The 26553-nt window shown below is 44.0% G+C and overlaps 1 protein-coding gene across 1 annotated transcript in view; it reads left to right on the top strand.

Annotated features, from left to right (window-relative positions):
- The first annotated feature begins 4307 nt into the window (after positions 1–4307).
- htr4 (5-hydroxytryptamine receptor 4) overlaps positions 4308–26553 on the top strand; it is a 356392-nt gene continuing 334146 nt past the window's right edge. The window contains exon 1 of the mRNA XM_079556259.1: positions 4308–4424. The gene's annotated coding sequence lies outside the window, so the exon portion shown is untranslated. The remainder of the gene's footprint in view (positions 4425–26553) is intronic.

Consider the following 26553-nt stretch of genomic DNA (forward strand, 5'->3'; position numbering starts at 1 on the left):
AAACTTGCCTTGCCTAAAGTACTAGCAGTAAAAACATGTACAACAGGTTCTCCTCTGGGGCCTGTTTTAGTCCTTGTGAACTGTGGCAACTTTGACGCCTGTTTCCAAAGCCATGACCCAAATAAACATTCATCTCGGCGTGTGATCAAATGCAGTTTGACCGGAGTGGAGTATATGAAACATCAAAGTGCAGTATTTCATGAACACAAACGTCCGAACGACTTCCCGCATCTGCACCGGCCGTAACGCTGGAGCCGTGGTTTGGTGGATTCGATTACGTTTCTCTCAGACTGAGCTCAGATGCTTTGGTTAATGGATGATTGTCTCGATTAGAGTAAATTATTCGGGAATCGGGCACAGAGTCAGACCTGCGCCGGAGAGTCTCCTGAAAACAGCAGGATCATATTGGAGTTTATTGTGATTGGAATAAAATGGACAATTGTAATGACATTGTTTTTATGGCGGTGACGTGAGGCGCAGGTTAATCCGGCGAAATCCACTTGACCTTTTCCAAGAAGGGATTAGACATGTTTGTTTCTCTTTTATCGTGTATTTGTATTAGGCAAGTTTGACCTAAAGTTCATGTTTTCATGCTTCTCCAACTAAGACTGTGTTTGAAATAACGGCATAAAGAAATGTTGGGGAAAGCTTTGCATTTTCATGTGCTTAAAGGAGCTATAACATGCTATTTTAGCCATTCCAAAGTTAAGTATATGCATTTATATGAATGATTGTACCTCTACCACTATGGAGCACTCATTTTTGTGATAAATATAAGTGTTTTCTGGAGGTATTTTTCAAACCCGGAAGACACAACGTTTCGATTCAGTTAACTCCGCCCCCTCTCTCCGCACATACTTTACCGTAATATAAATAAACAGCAATAAGTGAAGACACTTCACAATGCAGTTATAAGGAGTTCACATCTGCAACACAACCAAAATAATGGAAATGTGTCAAAAAAGTGATGAAAAATTGATGAAAAAGTGGCAAAAATGTCAAAAGAAATTGTCAAAAAATTTACGAAAAAAATGACGAAAATGTGACAAAAAAATGACGAAAATGTGACAAAAAATGACAAAAATGTGATTAAAAAAATGACAAAAATGTGATAAAAAAATGACAAAAAATGTGATAAAAAATGGACAAAAAATGACAATAATGACAAAAAAAGAAAAGAAAAAAAGACAAAAATGTGACAAAAAAGTGACAAAAATTCAACAAAAAGTGACAAAAATTCTACCAAAAAGTGACAAAACTGAAACAAAAAAATGACAAAAACTCAAAATGACAAAAATGACAAAAAAAAATTCAAATGAGGTGTTACACAGACCTATATAATGGCCAAAGAGGACAGAATGCATTTGGTTCAGGCGGGTGGTAAGAGGTTAACCAAGCTCCTTTTCTCCAGTTCGACTTCACCGAAATCTACAACCGTCTTGAAAAAGAATTGCAACAAAAACGAGACGTAAATTACGCTGATAAATGCAACAAAAATGCAACAAAAAAGCGGCAAAAACGCAACCAATCAGGCGACAAAGAAGTGATGAAAAGACACAAAAAACTAAAACATGACTGGAACAAAGCACAAAGTCACAAGTGCATGTTGTGCAAAGCTGTTGCCGGATGCATCAGAGGTAATAGTGCGGTGTCAGCAGCAGAGAAGCTCCACTTTGAATCTTCAATCAGATCAGGTTCTGTGCAAAGTTTGGTAAGATATTTTGCAGCCCAAATCAGAAGTTTAGCTGGAGGACTGGTGCTACATGTTTTAGTTTTAATGAGGAAAGTGGCAGAAAACAAGTGAGAGAGAACCTGTAACCTCCACACAGAAAGGCCATGGACAGTCTGGCCCACATTACCGCTGCTCGTCGTCCTTGTTTTGACCATTATTTCTGTTTTGTGTCGTCCACTTCCTCCGCAGACGTGTAGAATATCTTGCGGAGACATAACTTTCTGAGCTAAGGATGTCCCCGCTTCATGAATGCTTCTGTGTGTGGTTTAGGTGTAAACTGGGAGAGTTTACTTTTCTTTCGTCCGCACACAATGAGTCACCATGAGCGCAGAGTATTTTCAGTTTTGCCTCTCGGGAATAGACTGTGGGCCGGGCCATCTGTCCAGAGCACGGGTTTGCATCACGTGAGGCGTTTAACTCCAGCACACAGTAAGGACCGTGAAGCGGGAAGTTTCTACCTATTTGTGCTTCACAGCTAGAAGGTCCCAGGTTCGATTCCCACCTGGACGGGGACATTCTGTGTGGAGTTTTCTTGTTCTTCCCTCCTGGAGCCGCCGCCTTAACGTGGTGGAGGGTTTGAGGCCGAACGATCCTGGAGCTCCACCTGGTAGGGTCTCCCAGGGCAAACAGGTCCTCGGTGACGGGTCAGACATAAAGCGGTTCAGAAGCGCCTTATGAGAGACCAACAGGCCCGGTTTAATCGTGAGGCCGTCCTGCTGTGGACCCACCACCTGCAGGGGGCGCCGTAGGGCCTGGTGCTATGTGATTTACAACCCAGAAACAGAAAAGTGGAAGAAGACGGAAGGAAGGATGGTTTTCTTGTTCTCCTCGTGTCTGCGTAGGTTTCGTTCAGTTTCCCCTACCACTAAAACATGTACAATAGGTTCCCCTGGAAATGAGATTCCTGATCTAAGTGGATCTTGAGTGTGGGTGATGTGCTTGTGTGTTGTGGGTGTGAGAGAATGTTTTTAAATCTGTAAAGCACTTTGTGTTACATGAAATATATGAGAAGAACTTTATAAATAAAGATCGATTGAACTTTCCCGGTTAAATCAGGAATAAGAAATAAGAAAAAATAAGAAGGAGGAATGTTTAATAGCATTAATTAAGATGTTCAATAAACATTTGGAATAAATACACATATTTTATATATTTTTTACTCTGCGAGGTGACTTTTGAAGTTCTTACATTGCAGGCAAAACAACACAAAGTGAATTTTCATTGATCACATGCACTGAAAGGCAAAAACAGTGCATAATAAAATGATTCTTTATTTTAGTAGCAAAACCCCCAAAAATGAGACAAATATTAATCTTTCCCAATGATAAAAAATAATAAACGCAGACACAGCCAATCAGAAGTGCAGGTTTACAGGAGCGCGTCCTTCTCTGAGGTCACAGGTCACCACTATGAACGCACGTCATTGGCTGGAGCAGGTGTCAATCATCCTGCACCTGTTGACATTAGCATTTGCTACTTTTCTGTCCTCAAATCGCTTCTATATATGGAGTATAGCGGGACACAGGCCTATAGTGGCAGGAGGCATCAGCGCGATGGAGCTCTGGATCTACACACCGGACAGGACGCACCTTCCTCGGCTAAAGGAGCGGCGCGGGAACCGGGTCCGCAGCACGAGACACATGTGCGTAACAGCGCCAGAGCTGCACATCTGGGACTTCTACAGGAGCAACCATTTTATCAAGACAGCAAAAGTAAGGAAAACACTTCATTTTAAGCCCGTTTTGGTGTGGGGAAACCTTCGTGAGATCTCGAAGGTTTCCGAGTTGGGACGAAGGGCGTGACAGGTACGCGTTTGGGTGCACTCAGTCCCGCCTCTGGTGATACCTCATTTTCCTTCAAGAGTGAATCAAACAAAGTCTTTGTATCTGCCCATAGTTCAACCACGTTTACACACAAAAAAAAAAAAAAAAAAAATCCAGAGTGAAAAACTGATATCTCAAATGAACATCCCAACATGTATTTGTTTTTTCTTCACATCATCATCATCATCACACGCGCCTTAACGAGCAGCCCTAAGTTAAAACTCCAGCCTCAACGTATCGATCTGTTTCTAGACTCGCACTTATTTCGGTCCATTTCGCGTCCAGCCACCGTCATAAAACCACAATCATTCCTGACATTTGTTAAGTGGTCGCGCGCACTCAGACTCTCCAAACACCAGGAGAGAGCGACTCGGGGAGAGAGAGAGGGAGAGAGGGAGTGTGGCACGCGGGGAGGAGGAGGGACCATCGCGCTGAACTGCTCTCATGTCCGCGGGAGTCCGCTCATTCCGGCTCTCTGCGCGCACTCTCCCGGATCTCCACCGCGTCTCCAAAGCGCGCGCGCTTCACAATCGCGAGTCCTTCCACCCCGACCCCCAACCCCCCAATGAAACCATCGCAAAACAACCCCGTACCTCTCCCCCCCTGTCAGCGTTGACCTGCGCTGCGCTCGCGGATGCCCTTCAACCTTCGCTCCATCGCGCTTTGACGCACGGGACTTGCCAGACTTTTTTTTTCCTCATCTCATCCCCCCCCCCGTGGACACTTTCCCTTCTCCCACCTCTGCAGATCCGCACCCGAGACTTGAGGACGATGTGAGGACGTCCACTCCGCGAGAAGGGGGGATTTTTTTTCGGGTTTGGCGTCGTGACATGCCCTGCGCTCCAGACCGGCGTCTCCACAAAGACATGGTGAGTGAGCGCGCGCTGCTTCTGCGGATGTCCGATCCGTGCGTTTTGTTTTCGGGGCTTTATTTTGCTGAAACGAGTTGACCTTTGGAGACTGCGAGGGATTAAAATCTGACCTCCTGCAACGGGAAGCGGCGTGATGGGTTTAAGGCTGGACTCGAGCTGGGAAAAAGAATAATCATCTCGAGGAAGAAATGACGTGAAATGACTTGAATTGCGTTGGGGTAGATTTGGACGAGGCTTAGATGACATGAATCCTGTTATTGCCAATGGAACAAGCAGGTTTTTTAGTCATTCAGCTTGTTTTGTGAATGAAAAATGTAAAAGTGGGTTTGTCTTTCTATCTGAGCTCAAAACGACTCAAATTCAACATAAAGTGCCTTAATTCAAGCAGTTTTAATTCACTATAGGGCTGGGTACTGTTAAACGATACTAATCTGGGATTGAAAAAAGTTTAGGTTCTACAAATGAAAGCATTGAAAGCAGTTACGGGAAAAAAAAATCTATCTTTGAATCCAGATTTGGAGGCTGTTGGTCCAGGGATACGATTAAAGGACTTTTTTTTTGCCCATTTCCCCCTTTCTCAAAATGCTTTGCCCAATTTTCCCCCCTCATTTTTGCACATTTTTATTACTAATATTTTCCCTTTTCCCCCCAACATTGGACACGAACCTGATATTGTAAATGTGCAGATCTTCCACACATTATTGTTAGTATTGTTAGCACTATTATTTTAGTATCGTTATCCAAGTATCGTTAAGGTACCGACAAAACGGTATCGGTGCCCAGCCCTGTGTTCAGTCATTCGTCTCATTAAAGGTCATTTTCCCAGAGCGCTGTCCAGTTTCTGCTTGTGTGTGGTCAGATTGTCCGGTAGAATCCAGTTGTGGAGATTTTTTGGTCATAAAGTACTTGGCTGTTGTGTAAAAGAGGAAACAAATCATGTATTAATTAATATTGTTGCATATGATTTTAATGCTTTCACTCAGCATTGTTGTTAATGACAAAGCAGTCGGTGATTCTTAATGTTGGCGTATGCTTCCCATGTTGTCGTGGTGTCCTTTGACGCAAGACGCTTCCCTGGCTCAGTCTCCGGTGTCTGGAATGGTTGAGTGAGAGTCTAACGTGACGGTTCGTGATGTTGATGTTGAATTTAAGAGGTTTTATTTCATTTATACAACGATCAGAATGCTCATTGTCATAGTTTTCCAGAAGACAAAAGGCACTTTGTCATTTGAGTATATTTTTGATTTCCACTTTATTTCACTTTATGATTTCTTTAGATGTTTGTCATATTTTTTACATAGGAAAGAAGTCGACATAAAGGGACTATAAAATGTTAAAATGATGTATTTCCCTCCCTGTATATGTTCCAGTAATGTCTAATGTGTAGAATGAGCTACAACTGCCTCTAAAATCCTGCACTGTCGCTCAAAAAGGTCCAAGGTCCGTCATGCACGAGCTTAATGTAGAAGCTGCAGTTACACGTATGACCTGAGGTGGCAGTAGTGAGTGTAAAATGACCTTCTTGCATCTAGTCCCTTTAAGTTTCTTGCTTGGGAATTTGAATCCATTCGCAAACTCTCGTTCACAGAGGCGTATGGTACTCAGGTACATTTACTTGAGTACAGAAGAGTAGTTTTATCATATGTACTTCTACTTGAGTAATGTTATAATGAAGTCTCTCACTTGAGTATCAGGAACTGTCACTTGTTCTACTGTGAGTAAATCAAATGTTGTTTGTGTTTCATGGACTTTATTCTTTAGAAAAAAATCCTTTGTATATTTTTCTTGCATTTCCTTTGTAGACACGAGTATCTCTTTCATCATTTCATCTTTTGTTTCTCTTAATTTGGGGTGGATTAAATAATTTATCTCCTTTGGATCGCCATTTTTTTTACCTTGTACCTTCTATGCCACTGCCTGAAATAAATGAATGAATTTAACCTGTTACTCGCCGTCCCTCCTGATCAGGGTTAGGGTTTGGGCTGTGCAATTAATCGAAATGCGATTACAATTTCGATTATTACATTAAACATTTTTTTTTTGCATTTCATGGCGCTGGGATTATTTTCCCTTTGCATTTCATGTGCGGTGGCTCATGCTTTTGCCTGACATAAAAACAAACGGCACTGTGTGATGATGTCATCAGGCCGCGCTGCTCAGTTTGCTTGCGCAGGTGTGAGGGCTGGCCAGCAGGGGGCAGGTGTGAAACAGAGACCTCTCCTTAATCAAGGCAAACTTGAAATCATTTGTAAAGCATAGTTAATATATATATATATATATATATATATATATATATATAAATGAAATAAAGACTTTTTTTTAAAGGCAACAAATAATCGTGATTTTAAATTATGACTAAAATAATCGTGATTATTATTATTTCAATAATCGAGCACATGTGATGTTAGTTGTGTTTCACTCACACAGGTCTCACACATATTTGAACAAACTAGAAGGTCTTGGCTTTCAAATGAGGTATCACAGTGGCGTTAAGGCTCTCCTGGATAAACCCTAACCCTTAGCTGGCAGGTCACAGGTTCATCATAAATCAGACTTTAGTTCTCACAGTGCTCTCTTGGTACTTTTTGACTCTCACCTGTATTTGTGGGACTACTTTTTACTTCTACTTGAGTAAACATTTGAGCGACTGTACCCGCCTCGCTCTCCTCCTCTGTTCCTCGCTGAGCTGAAAATCTTTTCTAATGGCCGTGTCATTGACTGCTTTGTGCGGCGCTGGGTTCATTTTGTCGGCGGTGACTCTGAGAGGCGCTCGCTGTGAGGCCCCGCGCCGTCGATGGAGTTATTGATCAGAAAGGTCACATGGTGCAGCCTTTGATCCAGTCAGACGGCGGAGACGGGACTTAACAGAGACGCCAGTGTTTCCTAAGGGGCTGAAAGACCTTCTCGGAAGAGTTCTTCTGTGATTAGGTGACGGATTAGTTCTTGCAGTTCTAGATTTATTTATGAAAATCACATTGATTATTGTGGATGGTAAACATGAACGAAAGGCACTGGTCAGAGGTGGGTAATGGGACAACACTTTCAAATACTTACACTGAAGTAAAAAGTAGGCGATACACACAAAGCCTTTCATTCATTCAGGATGCGAGCGCGAACTCTCAGCCTCTGACCATAAAACAGACGTTTCTTTCCTCTTTTAAAACATATTTAACGCATCCGAACTGACAGAGGCACAGATGGTCGAGCGGGTCGTCTCATGATCAGAAGGTCAGGGGTTCGAAGGTGCACACTGAGGTTGTGTCCTTGGGCAAAACACTTCACCCAGCTTGTCTCCAGTGTCTGCATACACTGGTGAGTGAATGGGTGGCTGGTTCCTTGAGTTAAAGCACTTTGAATGACTAAATCAGGTAGAAAGGGATATACTGTATAAATGTGACCATTTTTACCTCCATGTTGGTCTGGGCCAAGGGGTCCTCAAGCTTTTTTCTCTGGGGGCCACATTATCGTTCCTGATGGGGGGCCGGGCCGGATTAGCTGTAGCATAGAATTGTATGACTCAGACCAAAAGGTGAAGTAGAGATGACTCGCCTGCACAGTCACGACTACATCCACAAGATCAACACTTGATTCCAGGCACGTATTTGTTTCGCTGTAGTGTTTTGCAAAAATACTAATCTAATCTTCATACTTTGTTTTACTTTGAAATACCACATGTACTCCATTTATTTTTATTTTCAAATAAAACATCATTGGCTAATGTGACCAAAGTAATCACTGCTTACGCTTGTGTTGCGCTTTACAAGCCTCAAAGTGCTGCAGTCATTCTTCATTCACTCCACACTCTGTGGTGCTGAGCTTCATTTACCACGTGGCTATAATGTGTTGTTTATGTCCTGATCTCTTGTGTCAGTGCCCTCTGCTGGACACGTGTGGAATTATTTTTTATATATTAAAGCTGTCCCCTAGTGGCTGGAATATATATATATATATGGAGTATACTGGTTATTTTGAAAAAAACAACAACAACAACATAACTCCGCACAGGAATGGGCTAGAGACTTGGGGACTGGGTTAAATCGTCTTGCAGGCCGAATTTGGCCCGCAGGCCGTAGTTTAAGGACCCCTGGTTTAGGCTGTGCTTCTGGTTCACCTCTGTAACGTCGTAGTTTTCCTCTTTCATGCTTTTTAAATGGACTTTGAATTGCCTTGTGTATGAATTGTGCTCTACCTTTGATGCGTGATAATATACCGGAGCTTAAATGTGGGCCTAAATATTTTGGTATAAACTCCGACATGTGGATTCGTACGTTGCAGAATTACCCAGGGTACAAAAGGGAGGATTTTTCACCTTCCAAATAACTGACCTGGCAGATTCGTACGGGAATACAAACTCAGACGTCAGTAATGTTTGCTTTTCACCAGAGGTCCCGAGGTCGTTCTAATCTCAGCAGTTTGGCATCATGCTGTGGCTTCTTGGTTCGGAGTGGCAGTATTCAAACGATCGGGGAGCAGAAACCCTCCCCGACACGCGGAGAACACGGAAACCCCGCGCATCGCCTTCTGCAGACTCTAAACTCATCACGCAGGCGGCGGCGTCTGATCTTGAAGTGACTTGTTTAATCCGCGGCTTTATCCCTAAATGTCAGAGGAGGAAGGAAGCGGCGCTCTCGGCTCGGAGTAATTGTCCGTAAAGGTTATGGTTATGGCACTTATGTAACATTTATACAGCTTCGATGAGGCCCGATCAAAGGTGCGTGCAGGGCTGATATACGCCTGCGGTGAATCACATTTTATTATAACAGAGGTCAAAGGGCGTTGCCACAGGTTTGTGTGACAGTGTTTGGTCAAAGTACTCGACCTCTGAAAGTATCGTATCGCGCCGTAAAATATCACAATGTATCACAATATATATCGCAAAGTCAGTATTTTGTCACAATCCTTCTTATAAATACATTTTCTGCCAAAGAAAAGACGATCTCGTTTCACAGAAATACTCAAGCTTGGTTTAATTCCAATAGTGTGGAAATAGCGGGAAACAGGAAGTAACATAATATGGGTAAAAGCTTTTCAAAAAGAGACAAAGGAATATGTTTCTGTTTACAGTCCTGCTGTCAATCAATTCGGATTTTTAATCACGTTTAAGGCGAGACACGGCAGGTCAAAGTATTGATTTTTCACAAAGAGGTCAAAGTGGAGATTTCTAGCTAGTTTCCTCCTTAAAGGAACAGGCGACCGTTTTTCCATACTGAGATATGTTCTTACCTGAGCTTAGACGAGTTGTACCTGTCTGGTCTTTGTGCGTCCCTGTGGAAGAGCGTGGTCGCTTCTAACTTCACCCCGTTTGGAGCTATAGGAATATACTGGGAGAAGCCAAATGCCAACAACATCTTTGATCGTTTTGTGTGACTGAGTGCACGCACAAAGACCAGACAGGTATATCATCTTGTCTAAGCTCAGGAAAGAACATGTCAGTATGGATATACGGTGGCCTGTTCCTTTAACATCTTTGTTTTCATGTGTATAAAAATGACCAAATTTTCTCCAATGCTTGGTTTTCACCAACCATAGTTATGTCGTATCGTATCGATATCGAGATATCTGACATGAATATCGAGATATGATATTTTGTCCATATCGTTCAGCCCTTTTTGCTCCTCTCACATGTATAGTAGCTCCTACAGGATCCATAATCTCTCTGAAAAAACCTTAGTAACTAATATACAAACAAAATAATACAATACATTTAGACCTGGTCTATCCATTATTTAGATTTTGTTGCAGAAAATATTGGTTATTTTGACAGTTTCCCCCTCATATCTATATCAGTAATCTACAGTTTTAAATTGATATTTCTCTGTTTCTTCCCATTCATCTGCAGTTCATGTTTCTCTCATAATTACACTCATTGTTAATACTTGGTCGACATAAAGCACCCATTTAAAGTGTTTGTCACATTCTGTGGGAAAAGCCCAGCAGCTCAGAACAGGGGTATCCAACCTGCAGCTCAGAACAGGGGTCTCCAACCTGCAGCTCAGAACAGGAGTCTCCAACCTGCAGCTCATAACAGGGGTATCCAACCTGCAGCTCAGAACAGGGGTCTCCAACCTGCAGCTCATAACAGGGGTCTCCAACCTGCAGCTCAAAACAGGGGTCTCCAACTTGCAGCTCAGAACAGGGGTCTCCAACCTGCAGCTCATAACAGGGGTCTCCAACCTGCAGCTCAAAACAGGGGTCTCCAACCTGCAGCTCATAACAGGGGTCTCCAACCTGCAGCTCTCGCTCGCCCAAGGACAAAATTAAAGTTGTTTTCATTGAAATGTCTGTCACTTTTACATAAAAGTTTCAGGTCGTGTGTGCTCAGTCTGCAGTTCCTATAGAATCCTAGACCCACTTCATAGTCCTCTGAATTCGGGTCATGATGTTCCTGGACTGGACTCGACGGACTTCCTGGCCCTCTCTGGTCCTCCCCGGGCCATGTGGGACTTTGTGGGACTTTGTGGGTGGAGTTTGGTGGAGCTGCAGTGCGGACGCCCTGATGTGCTGCATGTCGAGGACATTAATCAAAACTCCGCTGCCTCCGAGCGTCCGTCCCATTTCAAAACATGGACCGTTTTATTGAATTTAAATCAGTTACATTGATTTTTGGCCGATGTTGCTTCAAATTCAACCGTCATGGATTTTTCTGACAGTTTCTGATTAATGGGCTAATCTGTTTTCTGGCTTTTCCTGTGAGACTGTGAGGACTTTCATGTTTGGCAAGATGAAAAACTCCAGGTAAAACGTGACTTTCACAATGTTCAGATCCAGATGTAAATCAGTTTTATTCATCTGCATCTCAGCTCTTAGTCACACGAGTGACCGGCGGATTATCATCAGAGAAACATTTTAATATTGTGGCTTCCTCTTTAAGGATTTAAGTAAAAACTTGACAGAGTGACTTTTACTACTATCAGGCAGGTGCAGGTGCAGTGGTTAGCGTTCGTGCTTCACAGTTAGAAGGTCCCAGGTTCGATTCCCACCTGGACGGAGCGTTTCTGTTTGGAGTTTGCATGTTCTCCCCGTGTCTGCGTTGGTTAAAACATGTACAATAGGTGAATCCTAGGGCTAGGTGATTCTGGCCATCAGCCTGGCTCCACATCTGGAGCACTGCGGTCGCCCCCCTGCTCCTTACGGGTCGCCCCAGCAGAGGACAAATATCCCTACAGGAAGAATGAAGTATTGCTGGGTGGCAGGTGACGTCACAGCATAAAGGCCTATACTATTATATAGAGGAAAAATTATTTTGTTTTTGAGGACATTTTTGGTCTTGTCCAGAGAGATCATGGACCCAGTGACTGATATTAATGATCATTTTTCTAATTCATACATTTTCTTTTTAGCTACGACTTGTGAGAGTGTAATGCTGTTAAAAGGAAAAACTGGCTCCTCCCCCCGCTGGGTCCAGTGACATCATCATATTATAGAACTTGCAACCCAGCTTCTTCTTAAGCTACATATTTGACCAGTACTATCTATACTTTTACTGGAGGAGTTGAGACTTTTAGCACCGGTGCTCCTGCCTGACCAGGCTGCACCGATACCTCAGACCCACAGATGTTCGCCACCGCTATTTACTATTTGTTATACTAACGCCCAGAGCGGCGTAAACACTGGCTGTGGAGGCTCAGCAGGATCCAAACACCAGCGTCACAGCCACTTCATGTATTCTGCCAAACGGGCCTCGCGTTTTTGGGCTTACAGTGTCTATTTTTTACAGGATTATCTTTTGTTTTCATTCACATCCAGTAGCGTCAGACTGGGCCTAAGAGTCTGATTGAAAAACAAAAGCTTTGGAGCAGCTTCTTAAAGCAGCACTAAGTAACGTGTTTACCTTAATAAATCCTTTCCGTAGTCCCTGTGGGGGTAATACAAGTGTTTATGGGATGATTGGAGGGTCTTTCATCTCCCCCTGGTGTTTCTGGCCAGAAAACCATGTTTGCAACTTGACTGCCACCGGTCCGGAGTCACCAATACACACTAATGGAATCACAAAGAAGAAGCTAACAGGCTAACGGGCAAAGCTAACTGCGGGCTAACGTCACTTTATTTACAGCCAAGTTTGAGTGAAAAAAAATATTTCCATTGTATAATTGGATGCACAATATCCCTCTCTCCCTTCGCCTTTTCTGTCAGAGTAGTATTTACTCTCCAAGACAATAAGTTAAAAAATCACAACTTGCTACAACACCTGCAGTTGCGCTTATGGCCTCTAGGGGGAAGAGTTACTTAGTACTGCTTTAAGTGTAAAAATGAACTCTCTCTGTGCTGATTTAACACCATTTTGCTGTGTAGTCCCCATGCCATCATTCTCATAAACCGTTTGTGTTGTTTTACTTGTTATTTAAAAGTATATTTCCTCACGGTACAGTTGGTGAAATAACATGTTGAATTCTGAAAGTGTTTGTGACTCAGTGGGTTTGGGGTTTCGATCATGATTCAGTGATGAGATCCTTGGTCAGGTTTGTCAGGTTTTGTCGACTCTTCAGCCTCTGTGGCTTGACATTTGTTTTCTGCCGAGGCGAACCGCCAAAGGAACCTGGCCATTAAATATTTAAGACAGGCTCCCAAAATAAAGCCTCATCACAATTTTATCTTGGCAGGTGAACCACACCAGCACAGCACCATTTTGTTTATGAGCCTCATGAAGCTGACGAGGACTGAGTGTCTGTTCGGATCAATCATTTAGAATCTGTCTTTGACCGTCCTGATTGAATCATGTGCTGTTAATGTATAAAGAAATGTTGGCAAGCAAGACCTCAAAATCACATTAAAGTCACGATTTTATGCATAAATCATCGCCGCCTTGGAACCATCTGTCGAACAGCTTAAAACAATGTGTGTGGAGAAAACACTTCCAGAACTCGCCATAAAATCTGTTTCCAAAGTGTCAACAAGGACTGCCGAGCGTCGCACTGCAGAACTGTTAATGTCATAAAGCGACCAGCAGCATTAGGAGGGAGTGACCGCCTTCAGGATTCACAGTTACATCTTTTGAATCACTTTGTCATTTGGGTGTCCAAAGGTTTGGGTTTGAGCAACAGAGTTTAAAAAGACTCGAGCTTCTGTGTTTCACATTTTATCTACAACCTCGAGAAGAAGCTTCTGACGATAGGAGCAATGTTTGATCATCTCTACAATTGATTAAACTCAAAAACAGTAAATCAAAACGACTGGACCTACTGTTTAAGAATGAGCTGACAGTCTCGCTGCCCATCCAGAGCACAGGCGACCACACCCACCAGACACAAGCCAGGCAAGTTCATTTGTAGAGCACAATTCATACTCAAGGCAATTCAAAGTGCTTCACAGTTGCATAAAATTACAAGAAAGCAGAAAAAAATCAATAAAACATCAGTTATAGTAAAAGACAAGAGTGCAAATAAAATACTTTGTCATATGCATGGGCAAAAATAACTGTTTTCAGCCTGGATTTGAACATTGTCAGAGTTGAGGCCTGTCTCACATCCTCATGAAGACTGTTCCAGATTTGAGCTTTAGCCTCAGCGTGTTTAGTCCTGACTCTGGAACCACCAGGAGACCCCTCCCTGGAGTTCTCAGGGCCTGAGCTGGTTCATGCGGCTGTAACATGTCAGAGATGGACTTCGGTGCTAAACCATGAAAAGACTTGTAACAAGCAGAGCTGTTTTAAATTCTCTGAGTGACAGGAAGCCAGTGCAGAGACCGGAGCACTGGACTAATATGGTCGTGTTTCCTGGTTCTGGATGTTCTGCAGCCGTTACAGTCGTCTAACCTGCTGGAGACAAACACATGGAGAAGTCTCTCTAAGTCTGGTTTTGACACTATTCCTCTGATCTTAGCCATGTTTTTTCAGATGGTAAAAAGCTGCTGATGTTATTGCTTTGATGTGGCTGTTTAAGTTCAGGTCTGTCCACGATTACTCCTAGATTTTTAACTTGAGAGAGAGACTTGAGGTGACTGAGAACACTTTCTCAGCGATGGCAAGGCTTGGGTTGGTGTTGCAGGAGCTCGTTGAGGTTGGGCGGGGCCAGGTTATGGAGGGACTTGTAGGTGAGGAGGAGGAGCTTCTATTGAATGCGATATTTAGCCAGTGGAGCTGTTGGAGGACGGGGGTGATGTCTTCTCTGGACCAGACGTGGGTGAGGAGGCAGGTAGCAGAGCTCTGGATTTATTGGAGTTTTTGGAGGTGAGTGGGGGGGAAGTCCTTGGAGGAGGTCACTAGTCATCGGTCTTGAAGTGATGAATGCATGGATGAGGATTCAGCTGTTGACTTGATGAGGAAGGGGTGGAGATGGAAGGAGAATAAAGGAGAGTAAAGTTCTGGACAAAGGGGAGGAGAGATTTTGGGCCAGTGATGAGGAGTTCTGTTCTATTGCTGTTGAGTTTGAGAAACTTATTGTCCATCCAGGATATCGGAGAAGATGATCCCTGGACGACTCGCAAACACCACGGAGGTTTTGTTCGCTGCTTTGCTTCAACTACAGTTTCGATACATTGTTGGAGAATATATTAAGCATAAGCAGCATTTTTAGGCCAGGGCGGTGCAGCCTGTCTGTGGCTTTGGTGTGGAGCCAGCAAAAGCTTCGTTGAATTATGTAAAAATGCAAATCCGGAGCGATTGGTTTGGGGGCCGGTAAATGCTGACCTCAGTGCCGCAGGAGTGGAGCGTTATCCATCAGCGCAGAGTCAGAGCTGCGTCCGTGATCTTAAAGTTTCAGCAGAATCCAATGGGAAACTTCTATGGGGGAGCTTGAATTCGTGGCCTGAAGATTTTGACAAGTAAAATGAAAGAGAACGACTCGGAGACAGAGACAAATGGTTGAGCGGTGACGGTGGGAAATGATGGATCTGTGAGGGGGAATATCTCCTCCGGGGCAGATGGAGAGGCGGAAGCTTGTTTTGCTGCGGTGGAGATTGGGACGATATGAATGAGTTTGCATTTTGGCTTTTATGAGAAACGCAAATCTCCAGCTTTCTGTTTACCCACTCTGCTTTATACTGTGTGATATTTCTGGCTAAATGTGTCGTTTTCGCATCACAGTAAGCCGCCATATGTTGGTCGGACCATTCGTTTCTCTGATTGGTTTATCCGCCTGTCAATCAGAATGAACAGAGATAACGACGCCGACGATCACGCCTGTAAAGAAAAGGAGGTGCGTGAAGTTTGGCTGGGAAGACTTTTCGGTATCGAAAAGTCGGTGGCAACTAGAGGTGGGCAATATATCGTCAAAGATATGCAAATGTACAATGTTGAGTTTAGGAAATATGGGGGAAAATGGGGGTGGGGAAAAAAAAAAATTAAAAGGGGAAAATAGAGGGGAAATGGGTATTGGGAAAAAAAATAGGGAAAAAATTGTAGCCTGGGAATACCCTGCTGGTGCGATCGAATCATTTTGAACTACACAGCAGCATAAAGACCAAGGCCGAAATCTTTGCATGGATTTGGGACCAATCACAGACCGGGGAGGGACGGCAAGAAGATTGTGCTCTATTCGACATACGGAAGCTTGTAATTTTAAGTTTAAAGATCCAACATGACAGCAGCAGACGTGAAGCCATCTTTCGATCAAGCTTTAGACCGTGTTCTAAATAGTTTAGCTCCAAGTTTATTTAAAAGAAGACCAGCGTTTGGCTGACATACGTCATCGGGTATTATTGATGCGATTGGCTACGGCCACATGCAGACGCACATGATAGACATTCGTCGTGTCCTTTCCATGACTCTGTGGCCTCTGCTCTCCACGACGCTGCTGTGTGCTGGACCCCGGGCCGCTCAGAGCGGGACAAGAACAGGAGGGCCAGCTCTGGACTCTGTGGAGGAGCTGAAGGACAGGAGGGTGTTAGCCAAGCTCACCTCCATCATGGACAACACCTCCCCCCACTGCACGGGACTGTAGAGGAGCTGAGCAGCTCTTTCAGTGGAAGACTGAGACACCCTCAGTGCAAAAAGGAGAAGCCTTTGGTCTGCCTGATCCCGTCAGTCCTCAGGAGCTAAGCAGGGAAGAGCCTGGCAGGACTTGGATGGGAGACGGTTTGGGAGAGGCAGGCTGCTTGCCTCGCTTTCCATCACCGAGTATGGAGTGAATGAATAATGCACCAAATTGTGAAGCGACTTTGAGAGTCTGGAAAAGCGCTATATATGACTAATGCATTATTATTATTATTATTATTATTATTATTATTATTATTATTATTATTATTCAAGAAGGAGCAGGTCCTTCATCTCCACTGCTGTCAGACTGAACAACAAGACAGTAAAGTAACATGTGCAATAACCCCCATTTGCAGAACTACGTGCAATAATCTCTGTATCAGCGCCACAATATTGTTATAATTCCGATGCATGAGATACTTCCTTTTCTGCTGTTTAACTGTTTGCACATTTCCTGTCGTTTTGCACAGTCTTTGAGAGCTGAATGTGAAAGTGAACTTCTCCATTGTGAGATCAATAAAGGATTATCTTATCTTATCAATAAACGGCTAAACCACACCTCTCCAAAGAGAAAATGCATTGGTGGCCCCCAGACTAAATATAACTTGTATTTTTCAGCACTTTTTCGCATATTTCTGATGATTAGCAAAACACATATTATTTTTCTGACACATTTCCCAGAATCCTAGATAATTGAATCAGCTAAACACAAACGTAACAGCTCCAAACCATCCATCACCCCCATCAAGGCGGTGTAGAAAACCATCGATCACATTTTAAGTCTGGACGCTGCGGGTCAAACTGAGGAGAAGGAACCTGTGCCCTGAGCAATGATGCAGGTTTATCTTTGACCCTAAACCCGTCTGATGTCCTCTCAGTAAGAGGGAGGGATAATTAATCTAATCACTGTCATGAAGGTGATCAATGGGTCCATTTGCATTTAGATGGCCTCCACAGAGTCACGGGCGGCTCGCTCTGATGCACCACACAAACCACACAAACCACACAAACCACACGAGGGCGGGACTGAAATATGAAACATTCACCCAAACCGAGCACCTGCTTTACCCAAAACCTAAAAGCTCCTTGAAAAAAGCGACTAATAATACCCTTCCTGCTGCTGTAACTGTTCATAAATACTCCGCTGGTGGAGAAAAAAACTCTCCAGCACCTTCTGTTGTGTTACTGACATCGAACTGGCACCAAACACTAAACCATTTCCACAGTCAGGACTCATGGCCCAGTCCATTCAGTCATTCAACAATAATAATTCAGCTAATTACAACTGAACAAAATGCTGGGAGATTACTGATCATAATTACTTAATGGGAGGAATTACCGGTTCAAAATAAGACCAGAAGACGTCATGGAATACGGTTTGTTTGTGGCGACAGTGGAGCAGATGGTCGAGCGGGTCGTCTTGCGATCGGGAGGTCGTGGGTTCGAATTCCAGCTACTGAAGGTGCACAATATGTTGTGTCCTTGGGCAAGACACTTCACCCACCTGGCCTCCAGTGTCTGCGTACACTGGTGAATGAAAGTGTGAAGGGGTGACTGGTTCCTTTCCTGTAAAGCGCTTTGGGCCTGATGAAGGTAGAAAAGTGGTTTATAAATTGAGACCATTTACCGTTTGTTATTAAACTACTAGCTGAGACCCGGCCTTCGGCCGGGCCTCGCTAGTCTCCACATTAGATATTCGGAGATTATGAGTGATTACAAAGAAATGTCCAACCCGTCACACAGTTCAGCTGTAGACCAGTGGTTCCCAACCCATTCCAAAAACTATGGCCACTACAAATGAGTAAAAGAATGAAGGCAAAAAACAATTTCAAACAAACTGCAATTGGAGTGTTTGATGCACCCGTGCTCCTTTCTTATAAACTACGACAATATTTTCGCTAAACTCGGGGAACAGGATTCAAGAGACAGTGGAATAATTATTGATAAATATTAGGGGGTCAGCTGTAACGGTTTGGTTCATGGTGCAGGACCCGTGGTTTGGTGCATCACGGTAGTGTACAATTAAAAAAAGTAATAAGTTGGTTTTGAAAGGAAATAGCCTAATGATCGTTGTGAGACAGTATTTATAACCTTACAATAAAATTGGCAATGCTTTCAAAGCTGCTTTAGAATAAAATGTACCTCTGGGCTCACAATACGTGAAAGCAAAATAGAAAACAAATGGTACAGCAACAAAGTAAAAAAAACTACGCAGTGCAGGCCATGCGCTCGTTAAGTTGTAGTTTCATTGTCGCTTTGACTCACACGGAGGAGAAATCAGTCGGAGCAGCGCGTTTGATTAGAGGCTCGTGTTAGAGCAGGTATTGGGCACGCACGCACACGCATACACACACGCCCACACACGCACACATAGCCCTGTTTGGATGCGCGCGCACACATACATACACACACGCACGAACACACACACACGCGCGCACACACACATCGCCCTGTTTGGATGCGCGCACACGCACGGCAGGCAGATCTCGTGCATTCGCGTTTTTGTGACAGCGGGTTGTCCTCGGACAGCAGCACCACCAACCACGCACACACTCAGTACTGTCGCCAGGCTTCCTGGTGTTCCCAAACGGTCTCCCATCCCAGTTCTAACCAGGCACTTCCCTGCTTAGCTTCAAAGTCGGTATGGGAAATAAACATGGCGGCGCCCAGGCGGCGGCCATTGAGATAGCGTTTTCTATAATAGATTCCCCGTGATCGGCCTAAACCTGCTGCTCCGGTCGTAGTGATATTCTGACTCTTTCACAATAAAGCTCTTCCTGTTGCTTGAACATTGACGGCTTGGGAAATAAAAAAATGTGACAAAAGAGTGATGATTAAAAAAGCAAAAACAAAAGATCTGTCTCGATACATTTTGTAGCTTTAAAATGAGGCGTTTCTCTGGCCTGTAAGCTCTCCTGTCCAGTATAGATGTTGGTAAAGTTGAACTGGACAAAATGTGGTTGGGCGAGGCGAGGGTTAAGAGGTGAAGCTTTTTCGACAAATTAGACACAATCTTTGCTAAAACATAGTTAACATGATTATATTTAAGGGCACATTCACACCTGGGACAATCGAAAGCAACATTTTAAATGCAGAGTTCCTCTACACGCCTGTGGGGGCGCTGTATCAAGCATCTACAGGAAAAACAGTGAACAAGAAACACGCTTCTCTGAACTCCACTTCCTGTCCTGGACCTGCACTTTTTAATCTGACAGTGACAGCGGCATGGATCTTTGTACGGACGAAATGGGAGATAAATGAGCCGATCCTCACCATGAGGAGCAGACGAGGCAAAAACGGGACTAAACCAGGACTAAAGCAGGACTGGTGGTCCCCAGAGATATATTTTCTTCACATGACAACTGCGAAGGCTCCGGGCAGAGACATTAAAGCTACATGACGACTGTCCGAGGGAAAGAGACCTGGAGCGAGGTACTAAAACAGGGGTCTCAAACTCATTTGGACTGGGGGCAAAAAATGCGAACCCAGTGTTGGTCGGGGGCAACAGATGAAGCCTTTTGTTTTAAGTCAATTATGATTTAGCAACTTTTTATTGTTTGCTATAATGTAACTTAAAATAGACTGTACATGACCTATCTGCACATGCTTAAGCTTCTAGACGTTTCCAATCAGCCAAACATTTGCTGAGCTTCTAATTTTGAAATTACAGACTTAGACAAGTTTTTTTGTAATGAATCCCATTTTGGTTTAGGGCATCAGTGATCTTTCAGGAGTCAGGTCCAGTTTCTGTCTATGAGCCTGTTAAAGAAATGCAAAATTTACAACAAATGTCATTTTAATTTAGTGCAGAAAAGCCCAACCAGGGACTGGAGCTGATCATGAGCACCAGCAAAAAGCATCAGCTTCAAACTTGTTTGGTTTCTGTGTTCATTTTCAATGACCCTGTCAAATAATAAATACATCGATGAATGTTTCGACTCGGACACTTTTCCAGACTCTGTGTCTGAGATCAGCTCAGATTCACCTCATGTAAATAATGTGGAGTCACTGACCTTTTTCTGACCGACAGATAAAGAACTGACGGGGCTTTTATTTTTTACTGTCAGTGTTGCTGCAATTATTTGCAGTATATTAATTTCTCTATTTTTAATGTAACTATGGATCATGTGTTTGCACATGTTTGCACAATTTACCGGCGGGCCACATATAATATTAATAAGTAATTATCTCGCGGGCAAAAAATTACCTCGCGGGCGGCATTTGTCCCCCAGGCCGCATGTCTGAGACGCCTGTGTTAAAGGATCTAATCAGGGCTTTGCTCTCTGGCCTCTGTCTCTGCTTATATCGAAGGTTCCTTTTGTTTACGAGTCATGGCTTTGTTTTGGTGTAAATTTCGTATGAACTCTGTGAGCTCATAGAGGGTCTGCACCTGCGTTCACATTGTAAATAGAACCCACTACCTTCTGTAATGAATGTCATTTTTGGTTGTATCAGATGCACAATGTCCTTCAGCTTCCTGGTTTTGTTCCGCTCTGTGGCTCAGTCACGTTCACAAACCAAATGATCCGCTTCAGAGCTCATCTGAACCGGACCGAGACCCATGTTTTGAGCCGGACCAGGGTTTGCCTCTTTGGCCCGGACTATCCGAGCAAACGGGCCGGGATTCGGATCAAGAGGGGGCTCTGAATGCCACCTAAGATTTGGCCATTTTTGTGATGTTTATAGTTTCACTTCCTTATTGGACACTCACAGGAAGTGACATAGACGAAGGTAAACAAACTGTTGCCGTGCCAACCATGTTAAGTCAATGGAAAATTAGTCAAACTGTGATGGAGCTTTACCTTCTTTTATGTCACTGGGATTTTTTTTTTTTCTGTGAAAGGTTCTGTATAATGTGTGTACGAGAATGAAACAGAAATGAAACAAAAGCACAACGAGATTCCATAACATCAAAACGGCCTTATTAACGCAGAGTAAAAGATCTGGATGTTACAGCGTATTCACTGGGATGGATGTTAATTAAAAACGTGTTGAGTGTTATTCTGACGAGCAGCTACAGTGCGGACCAATTATCTCAACTCAAACCAAAGAAGACGCAGAACAAGAGTCTCTGTACTGTCTGAACCCAAGCGGCTGTTAAACAATCCTGACGCTATAGATACGGATATTCATAACTTATTCACTGCTGAAGATTTTTAATTAACCGTCGACTCAAACTCAATAACTTTCCAGCACCAACGAGTGTCGACCGAGGCAGAATCAGGACCAAATAATAAGACACAGATCACAATGAAGTCTAGTCTTTGTACAAACTAAGGTTGGCCGATATGGAGCCACACATGTGTCACGATATGACGATATAATATAATTAAATCCATTGATTTACTAAAGTTCAGTTCAACCTCTTAAACCCCGCCTGAACCAAGAACATTTCTCCAGTTTGGCTTCACAAAACTGTCCTGAATGTTAAACACAGAACCCTACGATGTTCACGTTCTAAAAGGGCAGGTGCCAATACATTTCTATGGGAGAAAACATGCTTTGTAAGAACTTTTTAAAATGATAATGTCCAAATGTTTTCCCTTATCATTATTAGACAGTGACTGGATTCACAAACCTGACGTATTATTTCTATGGTGCTTTATATTATTTCTATGGTGCTTTCTACTGGCCAACATCATGCTCATGCTTTTGAAATTTTGTCCCACTTTTGGACGCCTTTATTAAAGCAGTACTAAGTAACTCTTCCCCCTAGAGGCCATAAGCGCAACTGCAGGTGTAGTAGCAAGTTACGATTTTTTAACTTATTAATTATCTTGGAGAGTAAATACGACGCTGACAGGAAAAGTGAAGGGAGAGAGGGTTACTGTGCATCCAATTATACAATGGAAATATTTTTTTTCACTCAAACTTGGCTGTAAATACTGTTTAAAGTGACGTTAGCCCGCAGTTAGCTTTGCCCGTTAGCATGTTAGCTTCTTCTTCATGATTACATTAGTGTGTATTGCTTTCTCCGGAACGGTGGCAGTCAAGTTGCAAACATGGTTTTCTGGCCAGAGACACCAGGGGGAGATGAAAGACCCTCCAATCATCCCATTAACACTTGTATTACCCCCACAGGGACTACGAAACAGATTTATTAAGGTAAACACGTTACTTAGTACTGCTTTAAGTTAAGTTATACTTTATTCATCTCTGTAGAGAAATGAGTTCTCTGCATTTACCCATCCTCAATGTCGCTGGGTGACCTGTAGGAACAGTGAGCTGCAAACCATCCTTCTGCCAAATCAGAAGCTGGACATTTGGCCAAGGCCTGGGACTGGAAGATGCTGGTCGACATCGGCAAACAGCGTATCTTTGGGATGCAGAGGATTTGTAGCCTCTTCCATCATGAGGCTGCTGAAGGTCTGTGGCTTCCATGGGCAAGCCCTGCGGCAGACAATAAGATCAGTCTCTGAAGCTGGATCAAGCGACGAACCCTTGGTGGGTTCAAAGAACAGCAACATGATCTGCTAACTAACTTGCCCCCACCCACCCCCCCACTAAGCGCCATTTAAACAACTTGGCCGTTCATGATTGGGCATCGGACACAAGCTCAGGCTCATCACCCTGGAGCTGGACACCTTTGATGAGGCTGTATAGTGTGAAAAGGCAGAAACACCCCGTGATTCAAAGCCATACTCCTGATGTGTCCTGAAATGTACATAATTCCCATCAAAGTATATCTCATGGCACAATGGGCAGTAACATCGCGTCCCATGTTTAATGATTCTCTATGAAATGCTAAGAAAAACTGATCGAACACATTTGTAATGATCAGATCAATGGGGCAATGGCCATAAACCCTATTCTGATTCTGATGTCAGATCCTCTAACCTGCAGTATATTAGTAGTAGAAGCCGGGTGGTGCCTCTCCAATCACACAGCTCCGGTGCTCCTGAGCGAGGCTGGAGTTGTTTGTGCAGCTCTGTCTCCTCTGGTTTAAACGGAGATAATTGGCCCACGCTGGAGCCGCTCGTCAAGATTAAAACGCTCTGACATCTAAAAACAACATTACACGGATAACTTCACGTCTGGATGAGAGCGCCGAGTGTAGGAGGCTCTTGTACCCACATGATTACGACTTTATTAAATTAATGAGGAAAATGATAGTCCAGATCTGGCACACAGCGGAACAATCTGTCCTGACGCAGTTTCAGACGCTCTCCAAATACACGCGAAAACATGGAAGGACTTTTGTAGTGGATGAGAGCAGATAATGATGATCATTTGTTGAAATTAGTGCAATGGACGAAGCAGGGATTATTATCCTCCAGCTCTGTTCGTTTTTAACAAACCTGCAGTGTTTTTTACACAGATGTATATTGCAATTTTTAATATAATTACAATTTACCGGCCGATAATGTAATGACGATTATGTTATCGGCTGGTTATTACATTAAGGGCCTGAAAAGATTACAATCTCACATATGTAATAAATACAGCCAACAGTGAATGAGCTGAAATGTAAATTTTACTGTTTTATGTTTCACTCGTCGCAGCTCATTTGCATCGGATCATGACGGTGGCCCAGATGGTAAAGCGGGTCGTTTATGACCCAAAGGTTGCAGGTTCCAGTCCCTGCTTCCACCAGTGCATGACGTCCTTTTGTCCATGGGCAAGGCACTTCACCCCCTGTGTGTGAATGTGGAGCCTGTGAGCGTGAGCGGTTGGTCCACGTGGCTGATCAGACTGATGGTTCCTTCTTCTGTGTTAGGGAAACTTCCTCCACCGCCGACTCACACACTGTTTGGTGCAATGATATTAATGATAAAATAAACAAGCCACCTTATTCCGGACGTTCCCGTGGGCGCCGCCATGAACAGTGCCCGCCCCTTTTCTCATATCAGTTCACTTAGGGCTGGACAATACAACAGAAGTGCAGAGACAAGGCAAGTAGAGGCAGAAGTGGGCGGGGCGGATTAAGGTGAATATGAAGCTGCAGTTCTCTTGACAAAACCCTCTCCCTTTCTGCCACAGACGACTATTGTGGCCACAGCTGCCCTGGGCAGGCTGCCAAACTGTGCTATTGGAGTCTCCGACCAAGCACTCACTCACTCACTCACTCACTCACTCACTCACTCACTCACTCACTCACTCACTCACTCACTCACTCACTCACTCATGCTCCACATTCAATGCAATGTGAGTGAAGTGCTTTGTCACAAAATAGCAGGTCTCTATATCAATTTAGAGAAATCAGCACAAAAACCAAATGTTTTTTTTAAATAAATGAAAATTATTACATTATTGGCTGAATTTATTACATTTGTGAACGATTTTCATCTTGTCAATAATGTAAAAAACAGCCGTTAACGTAATAATTATTACATTATCGGCCGGTAAATCTTTATTACTTTATTGGTTTCTACAGAGTGACATCCATCATTCTGGAGGCCAGGGAAATCCTTTGTTTTAGTAAAAGGCCCTATACTATTTATGTATTTTTTATTACAAATGGCAAATTTTGTTCGAAAAGCATGGACACTGAGGCAAAGAACTTTATATCCTGAGAGATAGTAACAGTATATATTTATTATTGTTGATGGTGTCATATAAGCCCATGGGGGCGGGGCACACACTGTGCTGACACTTAAATAAATATTCATTAATTACAAACAATGAAATCGGAAAACAACTTGGAATGTTACAATGATGTTGGGAAAGTTAGTTCATAAATTTGACACACTACAACATATTAAAGAAGGACATTTTTTTTTTTGTTCCATGACAAAAGACCGGCATGAGCACAGGATGTAACGGCGACTGAAGCCCAGCTGTGATGAGGCATCTGTCTGATCTTTGGTGCCATCTTTGCCCGTTTTCAGCTCTGTCAGTACAAGATAAGCAGACACTTAACCTGTCGGCGCCCCTTGGCCTGTCTCTGTCCTCGCCGTCGAACCCTCAGACAAACTCACTTCAGTGGGCGGCTCTCAGCCTCAGCGGCAGCAGACAGAGCTGTTGAAATGTTGATGAGAGGCGACGCAAGAGAGAGGAGAGGATACAGGGGGGAGCGACGGCCCGGAGGAGCTGCAGATTCACGACCATCATTACCCAGTCCAAGAGCCAAGATCATGTCCCTATAAAGACTGAACTCACTTTCAAAAAGGGTTCACTTATTAAGGCGAGACATGGCAGGTTTTTTACATTTAGAGATATCTAGCTTTACTGGGATGAATGTGAGAAGGCACTATTTTCAGCATCCATCCATTTTCTTCAGCAGTCTCAGCAGAGATGCCCAAACTTCCCGATCCACACACACCTCCAGATGTTCTGACCCTGAGGCGACACCAGGCCAGCTCGGAGACATAGTCCCACCAGCGTGTCCTGGGCCTTCCACAAGGCCTTGTCCCACTAGGACATGCCTGGAACATCTCCTGAAGGAGGCGACCAGGAGGCATCCGGAACAGATGCCCGAGCCACCTCAGCTGCTCCTTTTGACGTGAAGGAGCAGCGACTCTACTCCGAGCTCCTCCTGAGTAACTGAGCTCCTCACCCTCAGCCACCCTGCGAAGGAAACTCATTTCGGCCGCTTGTATCCGCGATCTTGTCCTTTCGGTCATTACCCAGATCTCATGACCATAGGTGAGGGCGGGAACGTAGATCGATCGGTAAATCGAGAGCTTTGCCCCCGACTCAGCTCCCTCTTCACCACGACAGACCGATACAGCGACCGCATCACTGCTGACACCGCACCGATCCGTCTGTCCATCTCACGCTCCATCCGTCCCTCACTGTGAACCCCGAGATACTTGAACTCCTCCACTTGAGGTAAGGACTCCCCACCGACCTGTAGAGGGGAAGGAGAACCATGGCCTCGGATTTGGAGGTGCTGATCCTCATCCCGGCCGCTATACACTCGGCTGCAAACCGCCCCAGGGCAGCTGAAGGTCCTGGCCTAGATTGGGCACTCATAGCACTTTGCATCAAGGACCCACTCACCCATTCACTCTCATTCATTCACCAGTGCCAGACACGAACCTCTGACCCTCTGGTCACAAGACGACCCGCTCTACTATCTGTGCCACTGTCGCCCCAATGGGATGAGCAAGTTTTAAATGTCTGGCTTTATTTTGTTGATATTCAGCAGGGGTCACTAAATGGGGGATCTGAACTTTGGACCCGACCGTGAATCCCCTCAGACGAGCGGCTGCGTGTGCTCCCTCTCCTTCCGACTGCTGTAGAGCGGCTAAACTACAGATGAACAGAGAGAAA

Source organism: Gobius niger (genome assembly GCF_951799975.1).
Source record: "Gobius niger genome assembly, chromosome: 5".
In the NCBI taxonomy this organism is placed as follows: domain Eukaryota; kingdom Metazoa; phylum Chordata; class Actinopteri; order Gobiiformes; family Gobiidae; genus Gobius; species Gobius niger.